This window comes from Microcaecilia unicolor, chromosome 11 (genome assembly GCF_901765095.1).
Source record: "Microcaecilia unicolor chromosome 11, aMicUni1.1, whole genome shotgun sequence".
NCBI lineage: Eukaryota > Metazoa > Chordata > Amphibia > Gymnophiona > Siphonopidae > Microcaecilia > Microcaecilia unicolor.
Window position 1 is genome coordinate 160223545 of NC_044041.1, and position 20091 is coordinate 160243635.

The 20091-nt window shown below is 47.5% G+C and overlaps 1 protein-coding gene across 1 annotated transcript in view; it reads left to right on the top strand.

The window, feature by feature from the left end:
* The window catches only part of LOC115480179 (serine/threonine-protein phosphatase 5), a 165553-nt gene that overhangs the window by 97523 nt on the left and 47939 nt on the right, over positions 1–20091 (top strand). The window lies entirely within an intron of this gene.

A 20091-nucleotide genomic window follows, 5' to 3' on the forward strand; every position in this document is an offset into this window, starting at 1 on the left:
ACGCAGAGACATTGTGGTTCATTTTGTACATTTTTCTGATAAGGAAATCTCCTTCAGAAAGCTCGGCAGGTTCCTAATTTAAAGTTTAATGACGCTAAGGTCTCCGTATATCAAGATCTGTCTCAATTCACATCTCAAAGGCGAGCTATAAGACCGGTTCTGGACATTCTGTCTAAGGGGAAAATCAACTACTGCTGGGCTTTTCCATTTGCTCTTTGTTTTAACATCCAGAGAAAAGCATTTAGACCGCATCGACTGGAAGAAGCATGGAAGATACTCTTGGACACCAACATGACGGCCTCCCCAGTGCCTAAACAATCTGTAGCTCCAGTCACAAGGGCAAAGCTCCAGCACTGGCAGAGGGTGTCCCGAAGCGAGAGAAAGCTCCGCTGCAGGGCTAACTCGATCCTCTGGACTTACTGGACTTATTGGACCTTTAGTGATATTCCAAAGGTTTGCTTTTTAAGGCTGGTTTTGGACCAGTAATTGAGTCATGTGTGGGTATGTTGTGGGAAGAGGAATTTTTTTTTTGTATTAACGCACTAGATGTATGTACGAAGGAACTTAGGTTTGTATGTTTGTGATTCATTGAGGGGGGAGCGGGGTGAGTGTGGGAGGGTGATCTGGGTGACGCATTTGGGGTGTGGCTTCTTTGCTTTTATTCCCAGTCAGGGATCCCTTCTTCCTTGTGGATGTCTGGTGGTTGGGATGGGTAAGTGTTAGGGAGGCTAGCACTGGGGGGTGGGTGGGATGTTTGGGTGGGGTTGCTAGGATGGTGGTGGGGGGTTTGACACACACACAGTCAGGCAGCATCAGGTCTACTCCCTCCTCTTCATAGAGTTTTGCAGCAGATTAAATTCCTAATGTTAATTAAATGACCTCATTAAAAGTCTTATCATATAATGTAAAGGGGCTGAATTCTCCTCAGAAGCGTCAAAAACTGTTTAAGGAAATTTCGCAATACGATCCCCAGGTCGTGCTATTGCAGTAGACCCACTTCAGGAGAGACCACGAACGATTCCTTGCTCACCCTCGATATCCCCATGTATACTGTGCTTCAGCAGGGGATGGTTGAAAGAAAAGGGATGTTGCAGTTTTGCTGCACTCTTCCTTGCATGTGGAACTGCATCATATAAAGCGTGACTCTGCAGGTCGTTTTTTATTTTTGAATTTACATATTGACAGTAATCCAGTAATTTTAGCTTCCATATATGCATCGAATGATTTTCAGGAAAACATTTTTCAAACTATTCACTCTAAAATTCCTGTTAAGCAGGATGCTCACCTTATTGTGGGGCGCGGCTTTAATTCCACTCTCCATCCAGCTATGAATAGATCCAGAACTCCTGGGCTAATGATTATAAAGTTTCGGGTGCCTTTGCTGAATTGGTTGGGGACCTGGAGTTGTGTGACCCCTGGTGCTTCAGCCATCCTGGAGCTCGGGACTGTACTTTCTATTTGCACTCTCATAAATCCTACTCTTGGATTGATTATATTTTAGTGGATACTCGTCTTACTGAAGGGGGTCGAGTCTGGATTGGACCATGCCCCTGTTTGGGTGATTTTTTCCTTTTTTTTGTGATGCTGGCAGGGATACTAGATGGACTCTGAATTCCTCTTTGTTGCATGAACCGGAGATGATAGCAGGGTACCAAAACACTGTGAAGGATTATTTGCAAATCAATTTACACTCTGTTTCCTCTTTGGGGGTAGTCTGGGATGCGTTAAAAGCAGTCACTCGGGGTTACTTTCTTCAAAAAGCTAGTCAAAGAGTGCGTTCTCGGAGAGCGGAACTAATGGAGTGTCTGTCCCGAATTCAGAGTTTAGAAGAGCAGCACAAGACTTCAGGATCTTCTGTTGCTCTCCAGGAGCTACAGACCACGCGCTTTCTGTCATGTCCCCTACCTCAATGCAAGCGGCGCGCTCGGGGCTGCGCAGGGTCCTGGCAACACACACACTTGACTGGCTCAGCCTTGAGCCATGTCTGTGTACTTCTTCTCTGTCTGCAGGCTCCTTGATTGCCTTGCTCTCATGCTCCTGGATCTGCTCTCTCTGCCTGGCTTCCAGGCTCTTTAATTGCCTTGCTACCATGCACCTGCGTTGACTTTCTCTCTGCCTACCTGACCTATGGAAGCTTTCTTCTTCAGCTGGTTCCTGTCTACGACAGAAAGCCTGCTCTATTTCTGGGACGCTTTCCCTCTGCCTCATTGCTTCGGCTTCTACTTGAGTAAGCGTTTCTCTTCAGCGTACTCTTCTGTTTGCTGCCTGCCTGTGAAGACCCTGCTTGTACCTGGGTTACTCTTCTGTTTGCTGCCTGCCTGTGAAGACCCTGCTTGTACCTGGGTTACTCTCTTGTCTGCTGCCTGCCTGAATATCTTGCCTGGACCTGGTAACTCTCGGGTCAGTTACTCACCTATATACCTGCCTGGACCCAAGACACTCCTTAGCCTACTGCCTGTCATTTTGTTGTGACCCACTCCTGAACTTCTTCCTTCTGCTCTCCTCTGGCTGGTCTCTCTGGGCGCCCCTTCCTGGCCTCTTTGTGTAAGTCCTGTCGGCCACCCGCACCTGGGGGCTCAACTCCCGGGGAACGGTGGTCACCACAGGTGAACTTCAGGGTTGCTCGACTGCCAAGCAGAATCCGGGGCCGAAGTCCTCGTACCCAGGATCACTGCTCGGCACAGGGACTCACAAAGCTGACACAGATGGTATTTACTCGGACCAGCTTCAATTTATTACTCATCAGGCTTGTCAAACACACTGTGTACACAGCAATAAACTGGGTCGTCAATTGACATTTTGGCTGCGTCAGCGAAGAATGGATTGGACAGTCCTCAAAATAGATGGTGAAGGCTCCTACTTTACATCTTCACGGATTCGTCAAAGATTCCACGATTTTTTCCACTCTCTATACTCAGCCGATATCGCCTGCTCATATTGACGAGTACGTAGCAGCATGATCTCTTCCTGTCCTGTCCCCCGATCAGATCGCTCTATTAGAGGGCCCATTTACAGTAGATGAAGTCCGTAAGGTTATCAAACAGCTGCCTGCGGGTAAATCGCCTGGCCTAGATGGTTTTCCAAATGAGTTCTATAAAACCTTCTCTGAGGAACTTTCGCCACTATTGACTGATATTCTTAATGTGGTTCGAGAGGGTAACTCTTTTCCCATGTCTAAGATGGAGGCGTGGATAGCATTGATCCCAAAACTAGGTAAGGACAAGACAAATTGTGCATCCTATCATCCTATTTCTGTTCTCAATTCTGATGTAAAAATTTTGGCTAAGGTTTTGGCCAATAGATTGGCCTTGCTTCTGTCAGAATTGATCCATCTTGATCAGGTAGGATTTTTTCCAGGTAGGCAAGCGATGGATAATATTTGACGGGTGCTGAACTTGATTCACTTGTCTCGTCAAGATGCATTTTCCTTTTGCCTTCTTGGAATTGATGCTGAGAAGGCCTTTGATAGAGTGCATTGGCTGTTTTTGGATAAAGTTTTGGAGAGATTTTGGTTTGGTTCTCAGAGGTTAGATTCAGGCGCTTTACCCTTCTCCAGAGGCTTGTATCTGCATCAACGGGGGTAACTCTCCGTTGTTTTCTCTTGGGAGAGGGGCGCGTCAGGGATGTCCCCTTTCGCCGATGCTCTTTGCTTCGGTAATGGAACCTCTAGCTGATGAGTTACGTCCTAATCCTAATGTTTCAGGTATTGGAGTGGGGGAGCGTGAGTATAAGGTGTCTCTGTTTGCTGATGACATTTTGCTTTCATTGGCTAAACCACTGATTTCGTTTCCTAATATTCTAGGGTGTCCAGGTTCAAACGTAATATGCGTAAGTCGGAGGCCTTGCCCGTGGGTATCTCCCCCAATTTGTTAGCATCTCCTCAAAGTAAATTTCCATTCCATTGGGTATCCCAGGGGTTAAAGTACCTGGGTGTTATCACCCCCCTTTTTGCTGATCTGTTCTCTGCAAATTATCCTCCCCTGCTGAAGGATGTCTACAGGGATCTGGATCATTGGGGTCGGTATGATTTATCTTGGTTTGGGTGTGTTGCTACTCTGAAAATGAATATCCCTCCTAGGCTGATGTATCTTTTCCAGGTACTTCCCCTGAAATTCTCGACATTTTTTTCTCCGGTTTACAGAGGCGCTTGAACCATTTTATTTGGCACAATAAGCGTCCTCGTTTTGCCCTGCTTTCTTCTTTATCGAGACCCAAGGAAAGGGGGTCTTGGAGTGCCCAGTGTAGTTTGGTATTATAGGGTGGCTCAGGCTCGGTCGTCCCTGGAGTGGTACCAAAACTCTCCTCAGAAACTTTGGGTTCAATTAGAGCAGAGGGCCGTGGGACCCTCCCCTCTTGGGGGGTTCATGTGGATCCCTAGAAAACACCACAGAATATCAGCGGATACTTGTCCCTCGGTCTTGACCACCTTATTATTGGGATGCTATATTTTCTAAGCCTGAATTGGTATTGTCCCGTTTGTCACCTATTGGTTGAACCTGTTGTTCCCTCCGGGCTTGGGCCCTTTGCCCATTGGGCCTTATTGGGTCTTAAAACATGGGGTCAGTTGGAGGGTGGTGTGTCCAAGATGGCGGCATGCTGAATGCTAGCGTCGGAGCTCTTTGTTAGTCTGTTGAATTTAGCGCGTTTTCCTTAAACAAGATGCCTCATACCAAACGAAAGGGGAAAGTAGCAGCCTCGGCTACTAGGACGTCCTCTCCGGTTCAGCAGACTATCGAGAGATATACCACGAAGCAACCTACCTTGGAATCTGGTAGGGGCCCTGCTGTCTCCATGGGTGAAGACTCCCTAGGCGACTTGGGGCTCGAGGTAACACTCTCCCCTCCAGATCTTCAACCACCGCCGATTGCCAAAGAACGCCCTTCCTGGCGTGCCCAATGCGACCCGGAAGAGGTCGATGTGGTTTCGATTCGAGGAGCAGGAGCGGCGATTTCTGAGGGAAGCCTGATGCCAGCGGCTGTACATCATACCCCGATACGGGGGGAAAAACCGGCGGCAACTCTGGAGAGCATTTGGATGGCTCTCCAGAGAGTGGAGTTAACGGTCGCCAATTCAGCAAAGGAGATTAAAGATTTAGTGAGTACTGTGGCAACATTATCCCAGACCTTTACCATAACACAGCAAGAAACAAAGGAACAATTGGATGGTCTTAAGCTAGATGTTAACAACTTGAAAGAAGTCTCCGTATCACTTGTTAAAGACAATATGGCTACACAACGTAGATTCGAGTTAATAGAAAATTTTAATCGGAGACTTAATCTGAGACTCTTGAATTTCCCGAAAGAAATGGCTATTAATCCTTTGGATGCCTTTAAATTATATTTGCAGGAGGTACTAAACTTTTCCCCAGAATCTATGCCACCTCTGAATAAAGTATATTATATTCCCTCAAAAAAAGTACCTGTAACAACTTTACAAGCTACTCCAAGGGAAAATCAAGAAGAATCTTTGAACATTACTGATATATTAGAGACAACTCTAAGTTTAAACTCTGAGAGATCAACTCTAATTGTCTCTTTTGTTTTTCAGCAAGACTTAGATGCAGTGTTACGACTATACTTTAAAAAAATGCAGACATTATTTAGGGGTAAAAGAATTTGGATATACCCTGATATAACAAAGCAAACTCAAGAGAGGAGGAAGTTGTTTCTAATATTGAGACCAGAAGTTATATCTATAGGGGCTTCCTTCTATGTTAATTACCCCTGCAGATGTGTAGTAAAGTATCTGGGACTAAAATACATTTTTCATCAACCAGAACATCTAAAAGTATTTGTTGATACGAAGAAATTGACTACCCGTTAACCCTTTGAAGATAATTAAGTGTATCAAGATAGGTTTGCATGCTAAGCATATTTCCTCTGTTAAAATTCTTAAATTCTTAAATACTCAAGTCTTCTTATTTTGGTAGACCTCCCCCTCCTTAGTTGTGGTCTGAAGAAGACTAAATTGTTTTCCTTTTGAATAATTTTGCCTGATATGGGAAGGAATATTGTTTCTCATATAATATCGTTTTTCTCTGTATTGCCTGTTCAAATGTAACAATTTGTTTAATTTGATTAAAATATAAATAAATAAATTTAAAAAAAACATGGGGTCAGTTGTACGAGGACGATAATTTTAAATCTTTTTGACTCTCTAGTGGAGGAGTTCTCAATTTTGCTACAGGAGTTCTATGCTTATACACATTTGAAACACTTTCTGTCCTCTCCCACAATCAAGGCTCTGGTACTTAGAGAAAACTCATTTTTGGAAGATTTTTGTGAAGAATCCAGAGGTACAAAAGGACTGATATCCTGTTTGTATAAATTTTTGAGATTGCATGTCAAGCCTTCCTCTGTATATCGTATTCGGTGGAGGGATGATCTTGGGATTGATATTAGTGAAGATGATTGGGATCTCCTGGAATAGGCCTCCTTAAAGGTCTCTATCTCTGTTCCTTAAACGAAAATTGTGTAAAGGTTTTATACAGATGGTACTTGACCCCTGCCCGTCTTAACCACATTTATCCCCAAGTATCGTCTTGTTGGAGGGGCTGTGGGGAAAGGGGGACAATGGGTCATTTATGGTGGTCTTGTGGTAGAGCTAAGGCATATTGGAAGGCAATACAATACAGTCTTCAGAGATGGCTAGCTAGGCCAATTCAGTGGTCTCCTCTCTACATTTTTTCTGCAAGAAGCCTCCGGGATTAACTAAGTCTCAATCCTTGTTAGTTCGGGGACCCCCGCCAGCAAACAAGGTATCTGATGTGGCGGGCGGCAACGGCGGAGGAGGGTTGGTGGCGGGAGGGGGGTTCAAGGGGATCGTCGGCAGGGGGCAAGGGCCTAATTTACGGGGGCCCAGGCCCCCTCAGGCCCCACGTAACTGCGCCACGCCCTTCTATTGAGCAGAAACAGAAAAAAGCAACACTGGGCTTCCAGGATTGGGATAATCAATGTCCTCCTTTATTGAATGATGACCCAACACAGGCCGTTTTTTGGCGCACAAGCACCTGCCTCGGGTCTAGCATAAAATAACACATAAATATGTCAATCAAATATAAATTACAACATACACATACAAAACGCCATACAATTATAGAAAAATATGTCAAAAATGAAACAATCACATAAAACAGTGGGTACACATATATGTAAAGGAACTTTTAATGTGTAATCATAATTAAAAATTGATAAAGTGAAGGTCTGTGTATTCATATATGTATGTGTCGTAATCTTACTCAGGGCCGGTTGTCATTCATAAGTATATAGCATGTAAGTGACATCCAAGAATAATTATTCCATCTTAAAGCATTACACATAACTACCCCATTTACTCTTTGAAAAATATCCATACAAGAAAATAAAATAAAGGGGGCCAACCATCTGATAATAATGACATGATAAATGTTCATATAAGGAAACAGAGGGCCCAACCATCTGGTTAATCGGTTATGCTTTCCAAATCAGGCATGGTTAGATCTGCTGATGCTGATATGATAAAAAAGTATAATGTATAATGATTAATAAATTGATCCTGTTCAAAAATATTCATCTATCGTGAATGTCTTGCTGGGAATCCTTACCAGAAACTCGTGACTTTCTCAGAGATGTATATATAACCAAATAAATCAAATTGACAGGACCTGACAGTACTGGTGTGGGGACTCACTACAAATTGTGTTTAACTACTGTCCCATACATCCAACATTTATGAGTTTACCAGTCCAGAACTCACACAATCTTCATATCTTCCAATCTACTTCTTACATTTTATAACATTTTTTGAAGTGTTTTTTTTATTTTTTGAAGACACCGGGGATCATCAGACTACTCAACAGCATTTCCCATTTGGGCACAGCGTCCCATACAATTATGGTGCTGTGAGTTCTGGACTGGTAAACTCATAAATGTTGGATGTTTGGGACAGTAGTTAAACACAATATATAACCAAATAGGCAGGATACAATATCTAGTGTGAAAAGGCAAAGTAAGTGGATATTCAATCGTAAGTGGTTAGAAAGTGATAGATCATAAATCTAAGTATTCCATTCATTAAACCACATTATAGATAAAGATCGTATTTTTATCTATTATTAGTTCACACCAGAGCAATTCCAGATCGAAGCAAAGTAAGAAAACGCAGCATGCCAACTAAGGGATAGATGCACTAAACTTAACGAGCCAGCAATGTGGGTTTTAAACTGGTTCTAGCCAGTTTAACGAGCCAGCAATGTGGGTTTTAAACTGGTTCTAGCCAGTTTAACGTGCAACATGCACAAAAGAGCATTGTCCTGTCACAGTAGCAGCTAATGAAAACGGAATGCAGATGAGCAAATTAGTATTAAATTGTGTATAATTCGTATTACAATGAGATGCACTTCTGTTTTCTGATCCCCTTACTGTAGAAAACCTAACGGGAGGTCTGCACCTCTCGTTGGGGCTGCTGTGAGGGAATTGGAAGAAGAATCTCGACTCCCCAGTGCTTACAGCCCTCAGAATTTACCTCTACGACCTGTCCTGTGACCAAGGAAATATCCTAACCGCCCCAGTAAGACCCCAGTCCATGAGAGACCCTATCCCTGTCCCGCAGAAGGATGTGGCCGTCGCTTCTCCCGTTCAGATGAATTAACCCAGCACATCAGGGGGGAGATCACGTGATGTGTTGAGGCGAGAAGACGCAAAAAAACTCGCCTCTTAGGTCCTCACCCACTCCCTGGCGTCTAAATTTGATGAAACGACCAGCGCGAACCTTCAGCTTTCACTTGTAGCGGGGACAGGTGTATGGATCACTTTGTCACTCGCTCCTCTGTGAATATGCCGGTGAAAGGAGGGAAAAAAGAGATGGACAGGCCCCGCGCGATCGACAGCAAGATGGCGGGGAGCCCGATGCCCGTGTTGCAGACGCCGATGTTTTCCGACCCCCAATTGCAGCAGTTGATGGAGGCGGTACGACTGGCGATGGCCCCAGAACTTCAACAACTTTCGAGTCAGATGTCGTCAGTGGAGACCTTGTTAGAAGACACGACACGATGAACTGGCGAGCTACAGCAACGAGTATCGGCGCTGGAAGATGAGGGGGCCGGAGCAGCAGCGCAGATTAAAGAACTACAGCAACTGACTCAAAAACAAGCACAGATGCTCGATGATTTAGAAAATCGGTCGCGGAGAGCGAATTTACGAATAATAGGCATTCCTGAATCAGTGCCAGACCATCTGCTGTCTAGTAGCCTCGAAAAATGGCTGAAAGAACAATTTGCTCTCTCAGACAATGTGGAACCGCTGTGCTTGGAGCGCGCACATCGAGACCGAGAGCAGTGGTGCTTAAAATGCACAATTTCATCCACAAAGTAGTAGTACTACGCGGAGCCCGCATAAAAAGAGAGGATTTGCAGTTTCAAGGCTCTCCTATAAGAATATTTCAAGATTTCTCACATGCATTGCAGGAGCGAAGGAGGGCATTTGGACCAGTGTGCAAGGCGTTATCGGAGGCCAAGCAGCTATTCATGCTGATTTACCCGGCCACACTGAGAATCCACCATCAAGATAAATGGCGCACCTTACAATCCACGTCGGAGGCGCTAAAGTGACTGAATGAGACATTGCCAAAGTGAAGATAAACATGCTGCACATTATTGCAGATATTAGGAGTTGGAACGTCGCGCCTAGGCGAGACCCCAGAATCAACAACAGCCAGCAGTTTAAAGTAAGGCATGTTGAATTAGGAGGGGCGCCGGGGGTGGGGTGGGTGGGGGCTGACCATCATCGATCCCACACTAGCTTTCCTTACTCGTAGGAAGGGGGAGATGAGAAGTATGGGGGGGGGGGGGGGGGGGAGAAATGGAAGCGTACAGGGGTAGGGAGAGGAAAGATTAGTCTAACACAGAAACAGGAGTGGAGTCAATCATCACCGCAGAAACCTCAAACAGAGCTGGGCCTGCTATTGTTCACTAGACAAGAAAGTAGGGAGGAATCACCCATTTCCTTGTCATCAAGCAGATGAAGCCATTACGTATGGGTTATGTCCACCAACCAGCAGGGGAGATAGAGAGCACTCAAACTTTCACAGTGCCCTCTTGGCCAGCTCGCTCCACTGCCTCTTCAGTATTCTCTATCTCCCTTAGCAGGGTGGCTGCAGCTTGTTCGAGCTCCAGAAAAATCTGCCGGGAGGTGGTTCCTGGCTTGCCAGTTGTTAACCGGGGTGTTGGAGGCTATAGCAGCTTCACTTTAAAGGCACATAGGTTAGCCCTTTCCCTGCCTTACCCATACCTCCGTGGATGTGGACATATTGCCTTGTTTTCCCTGTCCTTACCCACCAACAGTGGATGCAGGCATATAGGTTCGCCCTTTCCCTGCCTTTCCCACTCATCTGAGCCTCCGGAGTCTTCAATACCTCTGCTTTCCTCACAGCTTAAAAAAAAAAAAAAAAAAGTCGCGTCGCATTTTTAAACGCAGAGACGCTGGAACAGAGGTTTTTGACCTGATTTTCAGCAGGATCGTAGTTGTACATTATACCTCTATTCAATAAATCTAGACTGCCCCAACTTGACATTTCGTCCTTTAGATTGTAAGCTCCTTTGAGCAGGGACTGTCCTTATTTGTAAAACTGTACAGCGCTGCGTAACCCGAGTAGCGCTTTAGAAATGTTAAGTAGTAGTAGTAGTAGTACATTAGATCCTTTGAGGTAAGAGTGTTTTCCAACTCCTCCGGGGTGGGCCCGCGATCGGGGCGATTTTGGCGTGAAACCGCCATTTTGGATTTTACCGCCGTTTTTCGGCGATTGCTGCGGACAATGTAAAGCGCTGTTCCACTTGTGGCAAGCGCAAATCAGCAGCAGGGCTCTGTAAATCGTGCTGTATTGGCGTAGGAGCCGGCCCGAGCATGGCGAGCGATGTTTCTTCCCGCTCTGAGCTGGCAGCGGGCGCCATTTTGCTTACACCGCATGGCGCGGCCTCCGTGGACACGGAGAGACCTGAGCTGGGTGGGGCACCTCGAGATGAGGTTATTTCAGGAGTGGCTAGCACCGGACAGGATTTGGGTGCCCAGGGTGAGATTTTCTCCCCGGATTTTGTGCTTTTGCTGCATAAAGCATACATGATGAAAAGAGCCCTTCCTCAAGGGTCGCCTGAGGCTCCTCTGATTGCCCCCCCCCCCCCCGATGGATTCTGGCCTGGGACTGCCCAGTGAGGTTTTTTCCCCCGGATGCTTGGCCTAAAGATAAGCGCAGAAGGGTTAATTCCCCTTCAGATTGTGGTGCACCTTTTTCCCCCCTGTGGTCGGGGTGTGAGGATTCGGAGAACTCTGACAGACGTTCTTGGTCTGAGGAACCAGAGTCAGGTGCGGATTTACCACAGGATCTGGATGATCCCTCCGCGGTGAGGATTTTCCACCGTGATGAGCTGCCAGCGCTTATTTCAGATACCCTGAAGGCCCTCTCGATTGAAGATCCTGACAGTGGCATGGCCTCCTCGGGTAAACCCAGGATGGCTAGTACCAAGAAAGCTGCTCGGGCCTTCCCTTTGCATGACTCCATCCTAGAGCTTGTTTCGGCTCAGTGGGCTGACCCCGAGGGACCTTTGAGAGTTTCCAGGGCTATGGGGCAGTTATACCCTCTGCGTGAGGGACATATGGCTCGTTTTCAAATGCCTACAGTGGATGCCCTAGTCACTGCGGTGACAAAGAGAACTACCCTCCCTGTTGAAGGAGGTGTTGCCCTGAAGGATGTTCAAGACCATAGGCTGGAAACAGCGTTGAAACGGTCCTTTGAAATTGCAGGTCTCACTGTTCGGGCGTCTGCATGCAGCTGTTATGCTGTGAGAGCCTGCCTATCTTGGCTGCAACAGGCAGTGGCTCAGCCCGGAGATGGAGCGGAGCCCTTCTTGGATGTGGCTCCGCGGCTGGAGGTGGCCTTGTCCTTTCTGGCTGATGCCCTTTATGACCTTGTCAGAGCTTCGGCTAAACAAATGGCAGTAGCAGTGGCGGCTCGCCGTCGTCTGTGGCTACGACACTGGGCAGCGGACATGGCCTCTAAGCAAAGGTTGGTGAAGTTGCCTTTTCAAGGACTTCTCCTATTTGGTGAGGAGTTAGAGAAAATTGTGAGAGGCCTGGGTGATCCAAAACCCCAGCGCTTGCCCGAAGATAGGCCGAGGCCTTCCTCTAAGGGCCAGGCGGTCCACTCCTCGTACAGACCTCGCTTCCGTGAAGCTAGACGGTACCGCCCGGGGCGTTCTGCTGGGTTCACTTCTCGTGCCCGTGGTCAGCAGAGGAACTCCTTTCGCTCGGACAAGCGTTCCGCAGCTGGTGGCTCAAGACCAGGAGTTCAGGGGCGATCCTCTCAATGATGGTGCGCCGGCCCTCTCCTCGATGCCTGTCATCGGAGGACCTTTCCCTCTTTGTCGAGGAGTGGGCCAAGATTTCCTCAGATCAGTGGGTTCTGGACCTGATCAGAGATGGATACAGAATAGAATTCAACGCCCCAGTAAGAGACGTGTTTGTGGAGTCCCGATGCGGTTCTGCCGTCAAACGGGCGGCGGTGGAGGAGACTTTACAAGGTCTGATTCAGTTAGGGGCAGTGACCCCGGTGCCTCCCGCCGAGCAAGGCTGCGGCCGATACTCCATCTACTTTGTGGTGCCGCGAAAAGGTGGGTCCTTTCGCCCTATTCTGGACTTAAAAGAAGTGAACAAGTCCTTGAGAGTGCGGCATTTCCACATGGAATCCCTGCGCTCCGTCATTGCGGCGGTTCAGCCAGGAGAGTTTCTCACGTCTCTAGACCTGAAAGAAGCTTACTTGCACATTCCGATTTGGCCCCCGCACCAGAAGTTTCTGAGGTTTGCGGTGTTGGGAAAACATTTTCAGTTCAGGGCCTTGCCTTTTGGCCTCGCCACAGCTCCCCGAACCTTTTCGAAGGTAATGGTGGTAGTAGCTGCTTTTCTCAGGCGAGAAGGTATCAGGGTTCACCCGTACCTAGACGACTGGCTCATCAGAGCAGACTCTGCAACAGAGAGCTTACAAGCTACAGCCAGAGTGGTCTCAGTACTGCAATCTCTAGGCTGGGTCATCAATATGACCAAAAGTCACCTGTCCCCTTCACAATCTCTAGAGTTTTTGGGGGCCAGGTTCGACACAGTCTCGGGCTATGTGTTCCTACCCGAGCTAAGGCGGTGCAAGCTTCAGAATCAGGTCCGTCTGCTCCTGAGGATGCCCCGCCCGCGAGCTTGGGACATTGTCCAGCTGCTGGGATCGATGACAGCCACGATGGAAGTGGTACCCTGGGCGAGAGTGCACCTGAGACCTCTACAGTATTCCCTACTCCGGAGATGGTCTCCTATTTCTCAGGATTACCAATGCAGACTTACTTGGCTCCCTGCGGCCCGTCTCAGCATGGAGTGGTGGCTCTCGGACAGCATGCTGTGGCGAGGAATGCCGCTGACGCTCCCCATTTGGTGCCTAGTGGTAACAGATGCCAGCCTGAAGGGCTGGGGCGCACACTGCAAGGGGAAGCATGCCCAGGGTCTATGGACACCCGAGGAGTCGGAGTGGTCCATCAACCGCCTAGAGTTGAAAGCGGTGTTTCAGGCGCTTCTGGCCTTTCAAGTGACCCTGGAAGGATTGGCTGTCAGAGTGATGTCGGACAACACGACAACGGTGGCCTATATAAATCGACAAGGCGGAACAAGGTGCAGAGCACTAGCCGCGCAGGCTGAACTGATTTGCCACTGGGCCGAGCTGCATCTTCAGTGTCTGTCGGCAGCTCATATTGCAGGTCAGAGCAATGTGCAGGCCGATTATCTGAGCAGGCATCAGATCGATCCAGCAGAATGGAATCTGGCAGATGAAGTATTCCTGCAGATCTGTGCCAAATGGGGCAAGCCCGTGATGGATCTAATGGCGACAAGTGCCAATACCAAAGTCCCGTGCTTCTTCAGCAGACGGAGAGATCCTCGCTCGGCGGGGTTGGATGCCTTGGCTCAACCCTGGCCTCCGGGTCTACTTTATATGTTTCCCCCATGGCCCTTGATAGGGCGCCTGCTCTTGCGGATTCGGCTGCACCCAGGAGAAGTGGTCCTCATCGCCCCGGATTGGCCAAGGAGACCTTGGTATGCAGACCTCCGACAGATGCTCCTGGAGGCTCCTCTGCCGTTACCTCTGGTACCGAACCTGTTGACTCAGGGACCGGTAGCCATGGAGGACGCCGGCCGCTTTGGTCTTACGGCATGGCTATTGAGAGGGCGCAATTGAGGGATAAAGGTTATTCCAATAAAGTTATTTCCACTCTCCTGCAAGCCCGCAAGCGGTCCACTTCCGTGGCTTATGCCAGGATTTGGTGCCTGTTTGAGTCTTGGTGTGCTTCCAGAGCCGTTGTTCCAATGCGGGCTCCTGTCTCGCCGATTCTGGACTTTTTGCAGGAAGGTGTACAAAAAGGCTTGGCCTATAATTCCCTGCGGGTGCAGGTGGCAGCGTTGGCCTCCCTTCGTGGTAAGGTGGAAGGCGTGTCTTTGGCTGTGCCCCCAGATGTGGCACGGTTTCTTAGAGGGGTGCTTCGGCTCCGACCTCCAGTGCGAGCACCCTGTCCAGCTTGGAACCTGGGGCTAGTTTTGAAAACCCTGCAGGCATCTCCTTTTGAGCCACTTCGGCGAGCATCGGAGAAAGACTTGACACTGAAGGCCATTTTTCTGGTGGCCATTACCTCGGCGAGACGGGTGTCAGAGCTCCAGGCGCTGTCCTGTAGAGACCCATTTCTGCAATTTTCAGAGTCCGGAGTCACGGTTCGGACCGTGCCTTCCTTTATGCCTAAGGTGGTTTCAGCCTTTCACTTAAACCAGCCTATTTTCTTGCCCTCTTTTTCAGAGGAAGAGTTTCCAGAATCTTTTGGGCAGCTGCACCTTTTGGATGTGCGCAGGACTCTGCTGCAGTATCTGCGAGTTACTAACTCTTTCAGGACTTCTGATCATCTGTTTGTTTTGCTATCCGGTTCTCGCAGAGGGTCTCCAGCGTCTAAAGCCACTATTGCCCGCTGGCTCAAAGAAACTATCTTTTCAGCTTATCTGCTGGCCGGCAGGGTTCCGCCTGTAGCCTTTAAGGCACATTCTACTAGAGTGATTTCCTCCTCTTGGGCTGAAACTGGAGCACTCTCTCTTCAAGAGATATGCAGTGCAGCAACATGGGCTTCTAAGCTCTCCTTTGCCCGACATTACAGGCTGGATGTGGCTGCCAGGAGGGATGCGCGTTTTGGTGCACAAGTGCTAGCGCGTGGTGTGGCTTGTTCCCACCCTATCTAGGGATTGCTTTGTTACATCCCATACATAATGGCTTCATCTGCTTGATGACAAGGAAGGGAAAATTAGGTTCTTACCTTGGTAATTTTCTTTCCTTTAGTCATAGCAGATGAAGCCATGAGCCCTCCCTGTATGATTGTCTGTATGCTGTGAATCTGTTTTTCAGGTTCTGTTCTAATTTCCTGAAGTTCCTTCCTTGGGAGAAAGTTGGAAAACAATCTTCAGGATTCATGTTCAGTTTAAATTTAGGAGGATGTGTTCATTCCCTCCAGGAGGCGCGTGTGTTCCCCTCCAGTTCTATAAATAGGAGCATGAGTTCATTCCCTCCAGTGTGTTGGGAGGATGTGTGATTCCCTCCAGGAGGCGCGTGTGTTCCCCTCCACTTATACAATAAGGAGGATGAGTTTATTCCCTCCAGGAGTATGTGCATTCCCTCCTTTATGAGTTCATGCCCTTGTGATGGGCCATCGTTCGCTGTGAGGAAAGCTCTTGTGATTCCCATTGCGGTTTGCCATACTGCTTTGGAAGCTTCAAATACTGAAGAGGCAGTGGAGCTAGCTGGCCAAGAGGGCACTGTGAAAGTTTGAGTGCTCTCTATCTCCCCTGCTGGTTGATGGACATAACCCATACGTTATGGCTTCATCTGCTATGACTAAAGGAAAGAAAATTACCAAGGTAAGAACCTAATTTTCCCATCTTTACCTCAGGTGAGGCTGGGCACCTGGGGTGTGAAATTAAGACCAAAACCGCTAACGCAACTGATTGTTAACCAACACTAACCCTAATGCTACTAGATTTGCAACCTGGAACGTAGGGGGCATCACAACCCCCATTAAGAGGGCTAAAATTTTAGCTGCTTTAAAAAGGCACCAGGTAGATATAGGCTGCTTACAAGAAACGAAGTTACAATGGAGGAACACTCAAAACTTAAGAGACAGTGGGTAGGAGAAGTGTATGCAGCCTCCTCAGGAGATTGCAAGAGTGGAGTAGCGCTACTGATCCGTAAGGGGCTGATTTCTAATTCTGAATTGGTAACGGCCGACCCACAGGGTCGATATGTATTAGTAAGGCTATGGTTGCAGCATAGAGAATTTTTGATCTTGGGACTATATGGGCCAAACACACATGATAAGCAATTCTTGGCAAGGCTGACAAAATTATGCCTGCCCTTTCACTCCTCACATTTATTGGTAATGGGAGACTTTAATCTAGTGGCGGACCCTCAGCGGGACTGCTCCAAACCTAAGGCTGCGCATAGAGGAGGGCCCAGATCACGTGCTTTGACCTCCTTCCAACGCACACTAAACTTGGTTGATGCATGGCGGTGCTTTCACCCCGATGAGCAAGATTATACGCACTGCTCACGGGCTCACGGGACGTTCTCTAGGTTAGATTATATTTTGATAGCACAATCTGCATTTCCATGGGTAACCTGCACGACGATTGGTCCTGAGGAGGTAGCCGACCATTCAATAGTGTGGATGGATCTGGAGGCGCCCTTATTCTATCAACAAAATAGGGGGTGGTGATTTCCGTCGTACTTGACACATAACAGAGAGTTTCAGGAACACATTCAGCAGAAATGGGAGGATTATGTTCATTACAACGAACAGCCCGAGCTTTTCTGGAATGCGGCTAAGGCAGTCCTTAGAGGAGAGGTTATAGCATATGTACATGCTAGAAATAAAAAAACACTCTATTGCCATAGTGAGGCTCGAACAAAGTCTGAGGAAAGCTAGAAACCGGCATATAGCGCACCCATCCTCAGAAACGAGGGAACGCATGACAGCTATTCAAGTTACCCTAAATGCTCTACTACATGAACAAGCAAGTCGTTCCCTGTCATACCAGAAATTCAGGCTTTCTCGGTATGGCAGTAGGACTGGCACTATGTTGTCAAAATTGATCAAAAATTGGAGTCCGCGTACACCAATAGTAACACTTAAAGATGAGACAGGACAGATACACAACAAGAGTGAGAAAATAGCAGAGGTATTCACCAAGTATTTTGCCTCTCTATATAGCTCGAGGCCAACCCCAAAGCAGACGGAGGTTACACAGTTCTTAGATCAAGCGGGCATTACGAAACTAACAGAACAAGAACAAGCAGAGCTATCACTACCCTTAACGCCAAAAGAAATACAAACAGTAGTCAAGCACTTGCCAGGGAGATCAGCACCGGGCCCAGATGGGTATACGGGAGAGTTTTATAAAATGCTACCTCACTCGTTTTACCCGTCAATTTGTGACTATTATGAGCAGGTCATTGAAGAAGGGCGTTTCCCACCATACAGTAACACAGCCCTAATCACCTTAATTTTAAAGCCCGGACGTCCTGGCAATGTAGCTGATTCATATAGAACTATTTCTCTACTAAACATAGATCTGAAAATGTTAGCTAAAGCGCTTGCTAATTGCTTGGTGGAGATTTTACCCAGAGTAATAGAAGAGGAGCAGGTGGGCTTTGTTAAAACCAGACAAGCAGCCAAGAATGTGCGAAAACTATTACTGGCCATGGCAAAAAGTCAATTATCAGAACTCTCAACCTCCCTCTATTCTCTAGACGCTACAAAGGCCTTTGATCAAGTTGGATAGGCTTACATGTTTACAGTACTGAGATACATGGGATTTGGAGTCAGATTTTACAAAGCGTTAGAGGCATTATATGCAAATCCACAAGCGGAGGTGCTAGTGAATGGCACCAGAGACCACTCATTCGAAATAGCACGGGGCACAAGACAAGGATGTCCTCTATCCCCAGCTCTGTTCATTTTGACTTTAGAACCCCTACTGAGAGCACTCAAACGAACAACAGGCATTCTGGCTGTAGAGGTGGGAGAAAGCATAGTTAAAGCCCTTGCCTTTGCGGATGACCTTCTAAATATAACGGCACAACCCCGCAAAGCTCTAGATCGTCTTATCCATCTGATACAAAAATTTGGGGGGTTCTCCGGGTTCACCTTAAATATGAGTAAATCCTTAGCTCTGGATATTTACCCAGAGACAGCAGGGGGGGAACTGGAGGATCCACCTATGACCCGGGCAGGGGAGAAGATCAAATATTTAGGGAGCCACATAACACGGGATCTCACTAACCTCTACTCAGAGAATGTCAGTCCTCTATTGGAAACTACTTGTACCAAATTGCGGCTATGGGAGGCCTATCCTTTAAATTTAATGGGGCGCATAGCGCTGTACAACATAATGATTGTGCCAATATGGCTGTACATCTTTCAGACTTTACCACTCTACCTCAAACCAGAAGATGAACAGAAACTCCAGAAATATCTACAGCAATTCCTTTGGCGGGGGCGCAAAGCGCGCATACCACTTACTGTTTTGCAGACACCACGGGAATATGGTGGACTAGGCCTTTTGAGCATTAGACTCCTCACAGTAGCTAGTGGAATGAGGCACATCTCGGACTGGTATAGATCCACTGAGGACTTCACAGCCACAAAGATGGCGTTAGAGCTGATGGGAGACGCGCATTTCAGCAGCCTACTACATATTGGAGGAGGAACGATGCCTAAGATATTGCAAAAAGCACATGTGCTCCCGACGGCGAAAGCGGTGTGGCAGTGGACATGCCGGCACCATCGCTTCTCCGGGATGACTACTCCCTTTATAGTGATTTGCGACAACCCGAAATTTCCGCCGGGCGCACTCTACCTAATCTTTCGCAGGTGGCAGAGAGGAGGCCTCACTTATATCCTTCAAGCTGTGACAGATGAGGGCCAAGTAAAGACATTTACTGAACTACAGCAACAATTCTCGTTGAAACCGTCGGACCACATACATTACATACAACTTAGACATTATATTCGCAGCCTGCCCTGGGAATGTTTAACAGAAGACGTCCAGGAGGAAATATCCTCGGCCTACTCTTTTCAATCACAAAATAAGGTTGTTATCCATGCATCACAGACATTTGCGAGATACAACTGAAGAACCAGATTTCCAGGGCTTGGCGCATGCATGGAGCTAGGAGCTAGGAACTAGACACACAAGTGACCCCTCAAATACTTCAAGAGTACGTTGTGTTGATCCCTAAATCATCCAAGATGATTTCTTATAATGAAATGGAATACAAATTTGCGATGAGAGCCCATATCTCACCCCGTAGAGCGTTTCACATGGGGGTCTCACCAGATGGAGCTTGCCCTAAATGCAACACAGAGGGAGCACGCTTGGGCCACATAAGTACATAAGTAATGCCATACTGAGAAAAGATCAAGGGTCCATCGAGCCCAGCATCCTGTACACGACAGCGGCCAATCCAGGCCAAGGGCACCTGGCAAGCTTCCCAAACGTACAAACATTCTATACATGTTATTCCTGGAATTGTGGATTTTTCCCAAGTCCATTTAGTAGTGGTTTATGGACTTGTCCTTTAAGAAACCGTCCAACCCCTTTTTAAACTCTGCTAAGCTAACCACCTTCACCACTTTCTCCGGCAACGGGATAGGGCATCCCCCACATGTTCTGGGGATGCCCTATCATTCAGAAATTTTGGAAGCTCATAATTCGACACACCTCGAGGTTGTGGGGCGTGTCCTGGAGGGGAGAACCGCTTATGCTGTTTGGACAATTTGTTATACCGAGACCCATGCCGGCAGGATTTAAGGGATTTGCACACAGAGCAGTGATGATAGGCAAAAAAATGATTCTCTTGGAATGGATTACAAATAAAATGCCCTCCCTGCAGCAATGGCGAAGTTATATGATGGAATACATGAGGTTTGAGAAAAGAATGGCGGACAACCAGCAGGACACCAGATTTGAGGAAAAGGATTTTTATCGAGTATGGACACCGTTT